Below are 12,313 nucleotides of genomic sequence, written 5' to 3'. Positions count from 1 at the left end.
ATTTCACATTCATAGGCCAAGAGGCATCTGTATTGTAAAAATGTATGTCATTATAAATGATGGTCTCTTCCCCTGTGGTCCTCTACGGTCCTCTCTTACTCTATGGTCTATCCCTCATCATCTTCTAAATAACCCCTCCACGTGTGTACATTTGGCCGTTTTCCCTTATTACATAATCGTATACCGAATGCATACATACCACCCCCCCCAATTGCATTCCTCAACAGTATACCCAAACATTTTTACAATCCCATCACCTAATTAATGACAGCTCAGACCCAGCTGCACTGCAACTGCTTGGCTTTTGAACAAGGATATCACAGGAGTGACCATGGCAACCCATACAACACTTTCTAGTCATGTTTTAAAGGGTGTCACTGGAAAGATGCTGGTAGGTGACGAAAACCCAGTCTGGGGTCAAAACGTTGGCCTATTAAACACTTTCGTAGCATTTTACCAGTGTGCAGATTAACGTTTTGTTCTAGATAGAGAGAAACACCCACAAAGCATTATGATTGGTTGTAAAATCAATGGCAACTCTCCACCAAAGATCTTTCATTTACTGTAATATTACAATAAATAAGATTAGAATATTTTTCAATTTATCGAACCATCTGTGGTGAGAGTGACATGCTGACTTGCCTGAGGTGCTTCTCTCTTCTCCTGCAAGCATTACCAGATCAATACTGTATCGTTTCAAAGGCAGAGTATATCTGTCTACATGTCTGTCTGTGTCAAAAAGTAACTTGGAGACCTTCCTCTGTGATGCCTGTTGGGGTTTGAATAAACAGCCTCTCTTCCAAAACCGCAACCCACATTCCTACGCTACGTGACAGTGCAGGCCATGGGCAACAGAGGAGAGGAGAGAAGTACTGTCTGATGGATATTTGTCTTTTCTCAGCGGACAGGCTGAGAAAGGTCTGGCTGAGACACATGATGGTCTGGCTGAGAAACAAATCAAACCCAGGTCCTGTCCTCTCAGACCTAAAGCCACTGGCTTGTGTCTCAAATGGAACCCTATTCCCAATGTAGTGTACTACTTTTGACCAGGGCCCATAGGGCCAGTTACATCTCCATGAAAAGGTTTTCCTGAAATGTCATCGACATCATTCCACAGAAATGTTCAGATGCCACCGAACCACAGAGAAACTGAAAAAGATCAGTCTACTCTTTCCTCGACTGTTTTTTTCCAAAGATGACCACATTAACTCCAACAGTCCCACCATAGTGCTGGCATGTTTTGGACTTCTAACCCCTTTAAAACATTGTGTATTTAAGCTTCAGACTTCTGGGTTGTATCAATGGATTTGTCTATTTTCTATTTCTTCTGCAACCATTGATACAGTACCAACCATTAGTCTGTGTGATTAATGGGGGCTGAGCTAAAGCGGTGTTTGTGAGATAAGGGTGGATCCTGAAGGGGCCTGGGGCCAGGACTTTTTACAAAAATCTCTGTAGAATGTTTTGAGCTACAAACTATTTTACTATCTATGAAAAGCTAAGACTCTCATGAACACACAGGTAACATGTTTTGCTCTACGACGCTCACAAGGTACACAATAATTGCTAAACGGTAAGGGGTTCTACATAGAAAATCATAGGAAATCCCAGGACAGTTTCGAGTTTCAAGTTTTATTAGTTGTATGTACAGAATACACAGGATACACACCGTCCAACTAAATGGTTACTTACAGGTTCTTTCTCAACAATTCTACAACAATAAGAAATAACAAAATATAATAATAGGAACATAAAGTAAATGGCTCAGTAGAATCGAATAAACATTTAAGCGTAGAGTGCATTCGGAAAGTATTCAGACCCCTTGACTTTTTCCACATTTTGTTATGTTACAGCCTTATTCTAAAATGGATAACATAGATTTTTTTCCCTCATCAATCTACACACAATACCCCATAATGACAACTCAAAAACAGGTTTTTAGAAATGTTTGCAAATGTATTAAAAATAAAAAACTGAAATATCACATTTACATAAGTATTTAGACCCTTTACTCAGTACTTTGTTGAAGCACGTTTGGCAGCAGTTACAGCCTGGAGTCTTCTTGGGTATGACGCTACAAGTTTGGCACAACTGTATTTGGGGAGTTTCTCCCATTCTTCTCTGCAGATCCTCTCAAGCTCTGTCAGGTTGGATGGGGAGCGTTGCTGCACAGCTATTTTCAGGTCTCTCCAGAGATGTTCGATCTGGGCCACTGGATACTTGTCCCGAAGCTACTCCTGCGTTGTCTTGGCTATGGGCTTAGGGTCATTGTCCTGTTGCAAGGTGAATCTTCTCCCCCTGCCTGAGGTTCTGAGTGCTCTGGAGCAAGTTTTCATTGAGGATCTCTCTGTACTTGGCTCCGTTAATCTTTCCCTTGATCCTGACTAGTTTCCCAGTTCCTGCCACTGAAAAACATCCCAACAGCATGATGCTGCCAGCACCATGCTTCACCGTAGGGATGGTGCAAGGTTTCCTCTAGACGTGACGCTTGGCATTCAGGCCAAAGAGTTCAATCTTGGTTTCATCAGACCAGAGAATCTTGTTTCTCATGGTCTGAGAGTCCTTTAGGTGCCTTTTGTCAAGTTCCAAGCAGGCTGTCATGTGCCTTTTACTGAGGAGTGGCTTCCGTCTGGCCACTCCACAATCAAACGCCTGATTGGAGGAGTGCTGCAGAGATTTTCGTCCTGGAAGTTCCTCTCATCTCCACAGAGGAACTCTGGAGCTCTGTCAGACTGACCATCGTGTTCTTGGTCACCTCCCTGGGCAAGGCCTTTCTCGCCCGATTGCTCAGTTTGGCTGGGTGGCCAGCTCTAGGAAAAGTCTTGGTGGTTCGAAACTTCTTCCATCTACCTTCAATGCTTCAGAAATTGTTTGGTACCCTTCCCCAGATCTGTGCCTCGACACAATCCTGTCTCGGACGTCTACGGACAATACCTTCGACCGCATGGCTTGGTTTTTGCTCTGACATGCACTGTCAACCGTGGTACCTTATATACAGTAGACAGGTGTGTGCCTTTCCAAATCAATTTAATTGACCACAAGTGGACTCCAATCAAGTTGTAGAAACATCTCAAGGATGATCAATGGAAACAGGATGCACCTGAGCTCAATTTCGAGTCTCATAGGAAAGGGTCTGAATACTTATGTAAGCAAGGTATTTCTGTTTTTTAATTCTTATACATTTAAAAAATGTATTATGGGGTATTGTGTGAAGATTGATGAGAATAAAAAAATAATCAATTTTAGAATAAGGCTGTAACATAACAAAATGTGGACAAAGGGAAGTGGTCTGAATACTTTCAGAATGCACAGTAAGTATAATAGAGGAAGGCACAATTTATAGTCCAATATTTACACGTGTTTTGGGGAAGGGGGGATTGGGGGGAAAATGATTAAATTGTGCAGTATTTAGCAATCATAAGAGTCTGGTTGCAGCAGTTTTGATATGTGTGTAGCATGAATGTATTCATGTGTACGTGTACGTGTGTGAACAGCTCATGGCTCGGGTGTATGGGGTTCTTGATGATGCTGCATGCCTTTCTCAGGCATCGTTTTGAATAGCTGTCCTGGATGGGTGGGTTCACTTTCCCAGTGATGTACTGAGCCGTCTTCACCAGCCGCTGGAGGGCCTTGCGGTCGTGGACGGAGCAATTCCCGTACCAGGCCATGATGCAACCGGTCAGAACACTCGTGGTGCAGCGGTAGCATTTAGAGAGGACCTGGTGTGAAATGCCAAATTTCTTCAGCCACTGTTGCACCCTCCTGACAAGAGTGGTGGTGTAGACACTTAGTGTCTTAGTGGAGGCTCCTTAGAGGAGGAAGGGGAGGATCATCCTTCTCAGTGAATTTAATAAAAATCAAAATTGTGAAACATATAAAACGTTATCATTTTTAGATCAAACTAAATATATTCACGTCACCAAATAACAGATTAAAACACACTGTTTTGAAATTAAGGTCTACAGTAGGCTCAACAGCACTCTCTGGGGTAGCACCACGGTATAGCCGGAGGACAGCTATTTTCCATCCTCTTCTGGGTACAATGACTTCAATAGAAAACCTAGGAGGCTCATGGTTTTCACCTCATGGTTCTCACCCCCTAGACTTACACAGTAATTATGATGACATCCGGAGGACGTTCTCCAACCTATCAGAGCTCTTGCTGCATGAACTGACATGTTGTCCACCCAATCAAAGGATCAGAGAATTAATCTAGTACTGAAAGCATAAGCTACATCTAGCTAGCAATGCAGTGCATAAAATGTGGTGAGTAGTTGACTCAAAGAGAGAGAAAGGCCAATAGTTGAACGGTTTTGAACAAATTAATTTATTCAAATTTTAAGTAGAAGCAGCAGAAAGAGAGAGCTAGCTATATTTTGTTGTATTTTTTTCACTTTCACTTAGCTAGCTAATGCAGCTAGCTAATTTATCCTACTAAAACACCCAGCTCAAACAGAGAGGAATGCTATTTATGTTAGCTAGCTGGCTAAGTCTTCCAAGTCAAGGTAAGCTTTCAGTTTTATACATTTATTGCCACTGGGGCCTGCTGGTGTAACTGCTAAACAGCTTGCTGTACGCTGTGCTGCATGATTGTAGCGGGTTTAGTTAGTAGCTATGTTGACTATGTTGTTAGCTAATATGGTGACAACAATGTAGGCTTTGTGTAGCATTTAGTGGATATGGTATGAAGGTTTAGTTTTGAAAGGTATTTTCTCCTGGTCACAGACAGCTGTTGTTTTGTGCACTGAAGTCCACAAATTGTGGGAAAATGTTGGAGGAGAGCGCGTAGATGCGAGAAGGAATTATACAACGAGCAAAATGATGATTCTGTTTGTATGTATCAGCATGACAATATCCCAGTGCACAAAGCGAGGTCCATACAGAAATAGTTTGTTGCAATTGGTGTAGAAGAACTTGACTGGCCTGCACAGAGCCCTCACCTCAACCCCATCAAACACCTTTGGGATGAATTGGAACGCCTATTGCGAGCCAGGCCTAATCGCTTAACATCAGTGCCCGACCTCACTAATGCTCGTGGCTGAATGGAAGCAAGTCCCTGCAGAAATGTTCCAACATCTAATGGAAAGCCTTTCCAGAAGAGTGGAAGCTATTATAGCAGCAAAAGGGGGACCAACTCCATATTAATACCCATGATTTTGGAATGAGATGTTGGATGAGCAGGTATCCACAAACTTTCATTCGTAGCCTAGGTTGTAGCAGCCTCATGATGGGTATAGCGGAAATTTGAGTATCTAAACCTATCAATGTTAATATAAAAGGCCATGCTCATAAAAAATGTCCTCCCTAATCTTAAACAACACCGACCGCCACTGTAGTGTCTATAATACTGTAATAAGCTCACATAGTTGCTGTCACAAAGTTGTCACTGACTATGTGGAGATGAATTTCCCACTGAGAAAACTATTTCTGTACTTACAGCATTCATATAAATTCATTTGATCAGGTTCTTGCTCTGGAGGACCTTATTTTTTCATTCACATTTGTCAATAAAACCAATGAATGCAACTCTTTATGTCAAATTGTTTTGCATTCTACTTGTACCCATGGTTGTCCTGAAAAGAACATGGTAAAACACTTCATTGTGAGGTTAAATATAAGGGCTGGACATGCATATAAAAGAAAGTCAGATAAATGAAAAGCCTATTTTTGCTGGGATCTTGGCAGTGATAGGATTAACCAGTGAGTGGAGCGAATCGATGCAGCATGCTGAGGATGTAAAACTATCTGGGGGTTCCAACCCTGTGACATGACGACATGATAATTGAGGAAACTGTGGTGATAGCGACCTTGTCTGTTTTAGATTATCTGGTAGTATACTGTACTTTGAAGAAAGTCTGCCCAATAAAAACCAAGGTTGCCTCCCAAATGGCCCACTATTTCCCATGTAGTGCACTGCTTTTAACCAGGGCCCATAGCGACCTTCAAGCAGGATTCTCGCAGATAACAGACTTATCACCTCCTCCAGAACTTTACATTAATAGTGAACAGGTATAGTACTTAACATTAATAAAATGACCTGACTCCAAAACATATTACAGAGATGAATACACAGACAGAAGATACAACTGCTCTGACAGGCATGATAGAATAAAAATCCAATTTCCTCCAAACAGACTTATACTGGCCAAGACAAACACTATCACTGCCTAATAACTCTAACATACAGGATTTACCTGTACAGATGAAGCAGTCTCTCAAGCTGTACTTAAACCTAACAGTCTTACATAGAAGTCAGTCATCAAAATACTATTCTGAATACCCCTCCTCTTTAATTTGTTTTGCTGTGAAAGAAAGGAGTGAACTTGTTTCACTAACTAAAACTCGCATGGCAACCCAACATCCACCTTCCCTCCTTGCTATTGGGCACCCAACCCCTTTAATGATTGACTTCCTGTTTAGAGTTCAGGACTGCACTTTCCTCGGTGCCTCATTCAAATGTCTAGAAAATAAATGCCGGTTGATTGCAGAGGTGATGTGGTATAAAAGCACAGCAGAAAAACAGCAGCCGGTGAGATACTTCTAACATATGTGGCTTGTTTCTATGCACTTTGGGGAAGGGGTTTCCAGAATTGGCAGCGGGGGGGAGGTGCAGCAGATGGAAAAGCCATTAGTTGGATGCGTCTTTGTGAGGAGGTAGAGAGAGGGGCAAAGGAGAGGAAGCTAGTGGCCCCTCTCTCTGGCTGTCTCATTGTTGCTATCATCCAGAATCAATTAGTTCATCTATAATGTCTATATACAGTGGCTTGCGAAAGTCTTCACCCCCCTTCACATTTGTCCTATGTTGTTGCCTTACAACCTGGAATTAAAATTGACTTTTTGGGGGGGTTGTATCATTTACACAACATGCCTACCACTTATTAGATGCTAAATATTTTTATTGGGAAACAAACAAGAAATGAGACAAAAAAAAACAGAAAACTTGAGCGTGCATAACTATTCACCCCCCCCAAAGCCAATACTTTGTAGAGCCCCCTTTTGCAGCAATCTCAGCTGCAAATCTCTTGGGATATGTCTCTATAAGCTTGGCACATCTAGCCACTGGTATTTTTGCCCATTTTTCAGGGCAAAACTGCTCCAGCTCCTTTAAGTTGGATGGGTTCCGCTGGTGTACAACAATCTTTAAGTCATACCACAGATTCTCAATTGGATTGAGGTCTGGGCTTTGACTAGGCCATTACAAGACATTTAAATGTTTTCCCTTAAACCACTTGAGTGTTGCTTTAGCAGTATGCTTAGAGTCATTGTCCTGTTGGAAGGTGAACCTCCGTCCCAGTCTCAAATCTCTGGAAGATTGAAATCGGTTTCCCTCAAGAATTTCCCTGCATGTAGCACCATCTATCATTCATTCTATTCTGGCCAGTTTCCCAGGCCCTGCCGATGAAAAGCATCCCCACAGCAAGATGCTGCCACCACCATGCTTCACTGTGGGGATGGTGTTCTCGGGGTGATGGGGTGTTGGGTTTGCGCCAGACATAGCGTTTTCCTTGATGGCCAAAAAGCTACATTTTTGTCTCATCTGACCAGAGTACCTTCTTCCATATGTTTGGGGAGTCTCCCACATGCCTTTTCATGAACACCAAATGTGTTTGCTTGTTTTTTTCTTTAAGCAAAGTTTTTTTTCTGGCCACTCTGACGTAAATTTCAGCTCTGTGCAGTGTACAGCTTAGTGGTCCTATGGACAGATACTACAATCTCTGCTGTGGAGCTTTGCAGCTCCTTCAGGGTTATCTTTTGTCTCTTTGTTGCCTCTCTGATTAATGCTCTCCTTGCCTGGTCTGTGAGTTTTGGTGGGCGGCCCTCTCTTGGCAAGTTTGTTGTGGTGCCATATTCTTTGAATTTTTAATAATGGATTTAATGGTGCTCTGTGGGATATTCAAAGTTTCTGATAATTTTTTCTAACCCAACCCTGATCTGTACTTCTCCACAACATTGCCCCTGACCTGTTTGGAGAGCTCCTTGGTCTTCATGGTGCCGCTTGCTTGGTGGTGCCCCTTGCTTAGTGGTGTTGCAGACTCTGGGGCCTTTCAGAACAGGTGTATATATACTGAGATCATGTGACAGATCATGTGACACTTAGATTGCACACAGGTGGACTTTATTTAACTAATTATGTGACTTCTGAAGGTAATTGATTGCACCAGATCTTATTTAGGGGCTTCATAGCAAAGGGGTGAATACATTTGCACACACCAGTTTTCCATTTTTTATTTGTAAGAATTTTTTTAAACAAGTTATTTTTTTTCACCAATTTGGACTATTTTGTGTATGTCCATTACATGAAATCCAAATAAAAATCCATTTAAATTACAGGTTGTAATGCTACAAAATAGGAAAAACGCCAAGGGGATAAATACTTTTGCAAGGCACTGTAGCAACATAATGACAATTAATTATAATGTAAATTACAAAAGAATGTCTAAAAGTTTGTTAATCAAATATCATCTTTCAGGAAACTCATTGAGCTGTGATTCTCTTTTGATCCTGACTGCTCCATGAAATCAATGCAGTGCATTTGTAGGCCTACCATTGGTAGTTGAAGAGAATATGTCATTCAACTAAACAAGTTAAATGAGGTCCCTTGGAATGAGACCAGACTGAGTGTGGCATTCTAACCCTCCGGGCTTGGATTTGAACAGAATGTAACTGCCATGGTGTCATAGAATGATTTAGAGCTATCTTACGCACTGACCACAGAACAGAAGAATCAGCCAACCCACTCTGCACACACTGGTTGAATCAACGTTGTTTCCACGTCACTTCAATGAAATTACGTTGAACTAACGTGGAATAGACATTGAATTGACATCTGTGCCCAGTGAGAAGCTCCAGCCGGAAAGCAAAAATATCCCCACTAGAGCTAACACTGACAATTGCAGTATGTGTGAGGTTTATTATGTAGGCTACAATAGTCCATTCCCAGAATCATACACTAGAAAGTGAGCTTGGGGCATTAGTTCTAAAATGTTACATCCACAATGATGTTTGTTACCCTTGAGAAATTAACTGAAATATGCATTTCAAATGCAACTGAAACCAACAAGACATGCCAATGAAACATGAAGAAAAACAATGAATGTCCGTTTGGAGCAGTTAGACAATGGTGTGACTTAATGTGTAATCTTTAATTAACCTACTTCTCATAATCTGAGGCCAGACTGGAACCTCAAGCCTCCACCAAAACACAGTGCTAATGCCAGCAAAAACAATGGCCATGGAGCCTACAGCACATGGTTCCAATAGAGACCCTGAACTCCATTGACTTCTTACAGAAATCACCAAATATCCTTGTGAAACTGGGTTACATAGACATTCCAAGTGAGAGAACAAATAATTTATCTAGAACATCACAACAGTATTGAGCTAAAGTGACTTCCTGGGATCAAGTTTGCCCCTCCCTGGGCTTGCTGCATTTGTTTCAAGATCACATGTGCTGTGCTGACCAGACCAGCACTGTTGGGATCTGATTATTCTGTGAGCCACAACACAAATAGATGATTTGTTCTTTCCAGAAACAGTGTTTATGTGGCAGTGCAGGCAATTTACCTCACGTCTCTGTTTCACTTGTTCATGCTCCTTAGAAAACATTAAAAGAGCCTTTGTTGACAAAGTGGAAACAGATGTTCCACAAAACTATTACAAATCCTGAAAAACTACAGTTTGACTTATTTGGCTAAAGAAACAGGGCAATTATTATTTGTAGTTGAATCTGAGATAAACTACTTTAATTGGAAGAAAATGTCCTTAACTATTACTGTGTGGCATTTATAAATTAGACACAGAAGTTCATGGTTTACGCCACACTGGCACAAACTCACACATTGACTGTAAAAATGAATCTTGATTTCCCCAGCTATGAGTTAGAAAGAGACTAAGGGCTACATTTTAGACTGTATTTCAGAGGATAAACTAAACATCCTATTCAGTTGAATTGTATTGTGGGAATGCAGTGCACTTGGGTGTTGACTTTTCATTGTCGTTTACATGGCCAGAGAGCAATCCATCAGTTATGTGAGAAGTTAATTCAATTGCTCAAATTCAAAGGTGAAATGATTTTTTCAACCCCACATTAGTCAAGTTGTTGGTGCCATTCCTATTAGGCTTGACATGGCACTTTACAGAACCCTACTATGACGACAAGGCCAGAGGTTTACAGAGGAAAAAGTGGATGGTTTGACCTTAAGCCTGAGGGGAAAAACAAGTGGATGGTTTGACCTTAAGCCTGAGGGGGAAAAACTGAGGTAAGGAAGATGGAAGGGCCGTTAACTATTGCTTTGGGAGAAACAGTGTCTTTGTATACACTGTGTGTGTGTGTGTGTGTGTGTGTGTGTGTGTGTGTGTGAGTGAGTGAGTGAGTGAGTGAGTGAGTGAGTGAGTGAGTGAGTGAGTGAGTGAGTGAGTGAGTGAGTGAGTGAGTGAGTGAGTGAGTGAGTGAGTGAGTGAGTGAGTGAGTGAGTGAGTGAGTGAGTGAGTGAGTGAGTGAGGCATAGTCACAGACAGACACAGACACAGACACAGACACAGAACAGACAGACAGACAGACAGACAGACAGACAGACAGACAGACAGACAGACAGACAGACAGACAGACAGACAGACAGACAGACAGACAGACAGACAGACAGACAGACAGACAGACAGACAGACAGACAGAGAAATAAAATAACATTCAATCCCAATTAACATTAGGACAGATTTTACCTGTCTGCCACAGTAGCCCTGCCTCCACCTAGCCTCCCAGCTTCCCAGCCCCAGCTCATGTCACAGCATGGTAGGAGATTCCTCCAAACCAAAGGAGCAAAAACAAATGGAAGTAAATACATTGAAGTAGAACAAGGTTGTTTCAAGGCATGTTCCCACAAAAATCATCTAACTACAATAAAAATACCACTTTATGAACCACCATTACACCTTACTTTACTTTATATTACTTCCTTCAATAAACCTCAATCAACCACCTCTCTGGGGGATGTTTCAATAGCTGACGTTCAATTGAGCCCAAAAATTTCAACAACCAAGAATAAACTTCTTCAGGATGTAATCCTTCTAGCTTCTAGGAGCCCACAGTACCCTGTTTGTTCCTTGTCGGATGCAGAGTGCAGGCATGAATGCATCTCAAATGTTTCCTAAATTGCTACTGCAACAGAACACATTGGTGTGTACATAAAGTCTGCATTGATAAATGCAGCTCAATGGTAAGCCAGCTAGGAAATGTACATAGCCAAGAATGACCTTTCATAAACACAGAGGAATGTTCAATGTTAAATCTGGTTGGAGCAGAATGTAATGCATGTGCTTGATCACAGGTCAGACATCCCCACAAACACAAACCTCACCTCTAAATCATCTACAGTAAAAGCTGAATGGCAGTGAGAGGATACATTCCTAAGGATTATGGAGTAGGACAGGAGTTTTTGGGCACTAATCTTTATATACTGTCCCCAAAGTATATAGCTATGACTATAGCTGAAAACAAATAGTGTGTGTGATAAACAGAAAATTAACAGAAAATGAATTCCTATTTAATAACAGACTTAACGGAAAGCAATGCTTCTTTGTCTTGCAGAGAGGTTGTTGAGGGAGAGGTTGTTGTCCTGGCACTCACTGCCAGGTCTCAGTCATCAGGCCTACCACCATCGTGTCATCAGCAAACTTAGTGATGATGTTGGAGTCGTGCGCAGGCCACGTAGTCGTGGGTGAACAGGGAGTACAAAAAGGGACTAATCACGCACCCGAAGGGCCCCCGTGTTGAGGGTCAGCGTGGTAGGTGTGTTGCTGCCTACTCTCACCATCTGTGGTCGGCCCATCAGGAAGTCCAGGATTCAGTTGCAGAAGGAGGTGTTCAGTCCCAGGGTCCTGAACCTAGTGATGAGCTTGGAGGGCACTATGGTGTTGAACGCTGAGCTGTGGTCAATGAACAGCATTCTTACATAGGTGCTCCTCTTGTCCAGGTGGGAGAGGGCAATGTGGAGTGCAATATAGATTGCATTATCTGTGGATCTGTTGGGGCGGTATGCGAATTGGAGTGGGTCCAGGGTGTCTGGGTGTTGATGTGAGCCATGAACAGCCTTTAAAAGCATTTCATGGCTACAGATGTGAGTGCTACAGGGCGATAGTCATTTAGACAGGTTACCTTAGCTTTCTTGGGAACAGTGACTATGGTGGTCTGCTTGGAAAATGTAGCTATTACAGACTGGGTCAGGGAGAGCTGGAAAATGTCAGTGAAGACACTTGCCAGCTGGTCAGCGCATGCTCTGAGTACGTGTCCTAGCAATCCATCTAGCCCTGTGGCCTT

The 12,313-nt window shown here is 42.2% G+C and overlaps 1 protein-coding gene across 2 annotated transcripts in view; it reads right to left on the bottom strand.

The window, feature by feature from the left end:
- Window positions 1–12,313, bottom strand: part of LOC106585132 (lysyl oxidase homolog 2B) — a 67,101-nt gene that overhangs the window by 36,809 nt on the left and 17,979 nt on the right. The window lies entirely within an intron of this gene.

The sequence above is a fragment of the Salmo salar genome, chromosome ssa24, assembly GCF_905237065.1.
Source record: "Salmo salar chromosome ssa24, Ssal_v3.1, whole genome shotgun sequence".
Taxonomy (NCBI): domain Eukaryota; kingdom Metazoa; phylum Chordata; class Actinopteri; order Salmoniformes; family Salmonidae; genus Salmo; species Salmo salar.
Note: the sequence above shows the minus strand (reverse complement) of the source record. Positions and strands in the feature narration are given on the sequence as shown.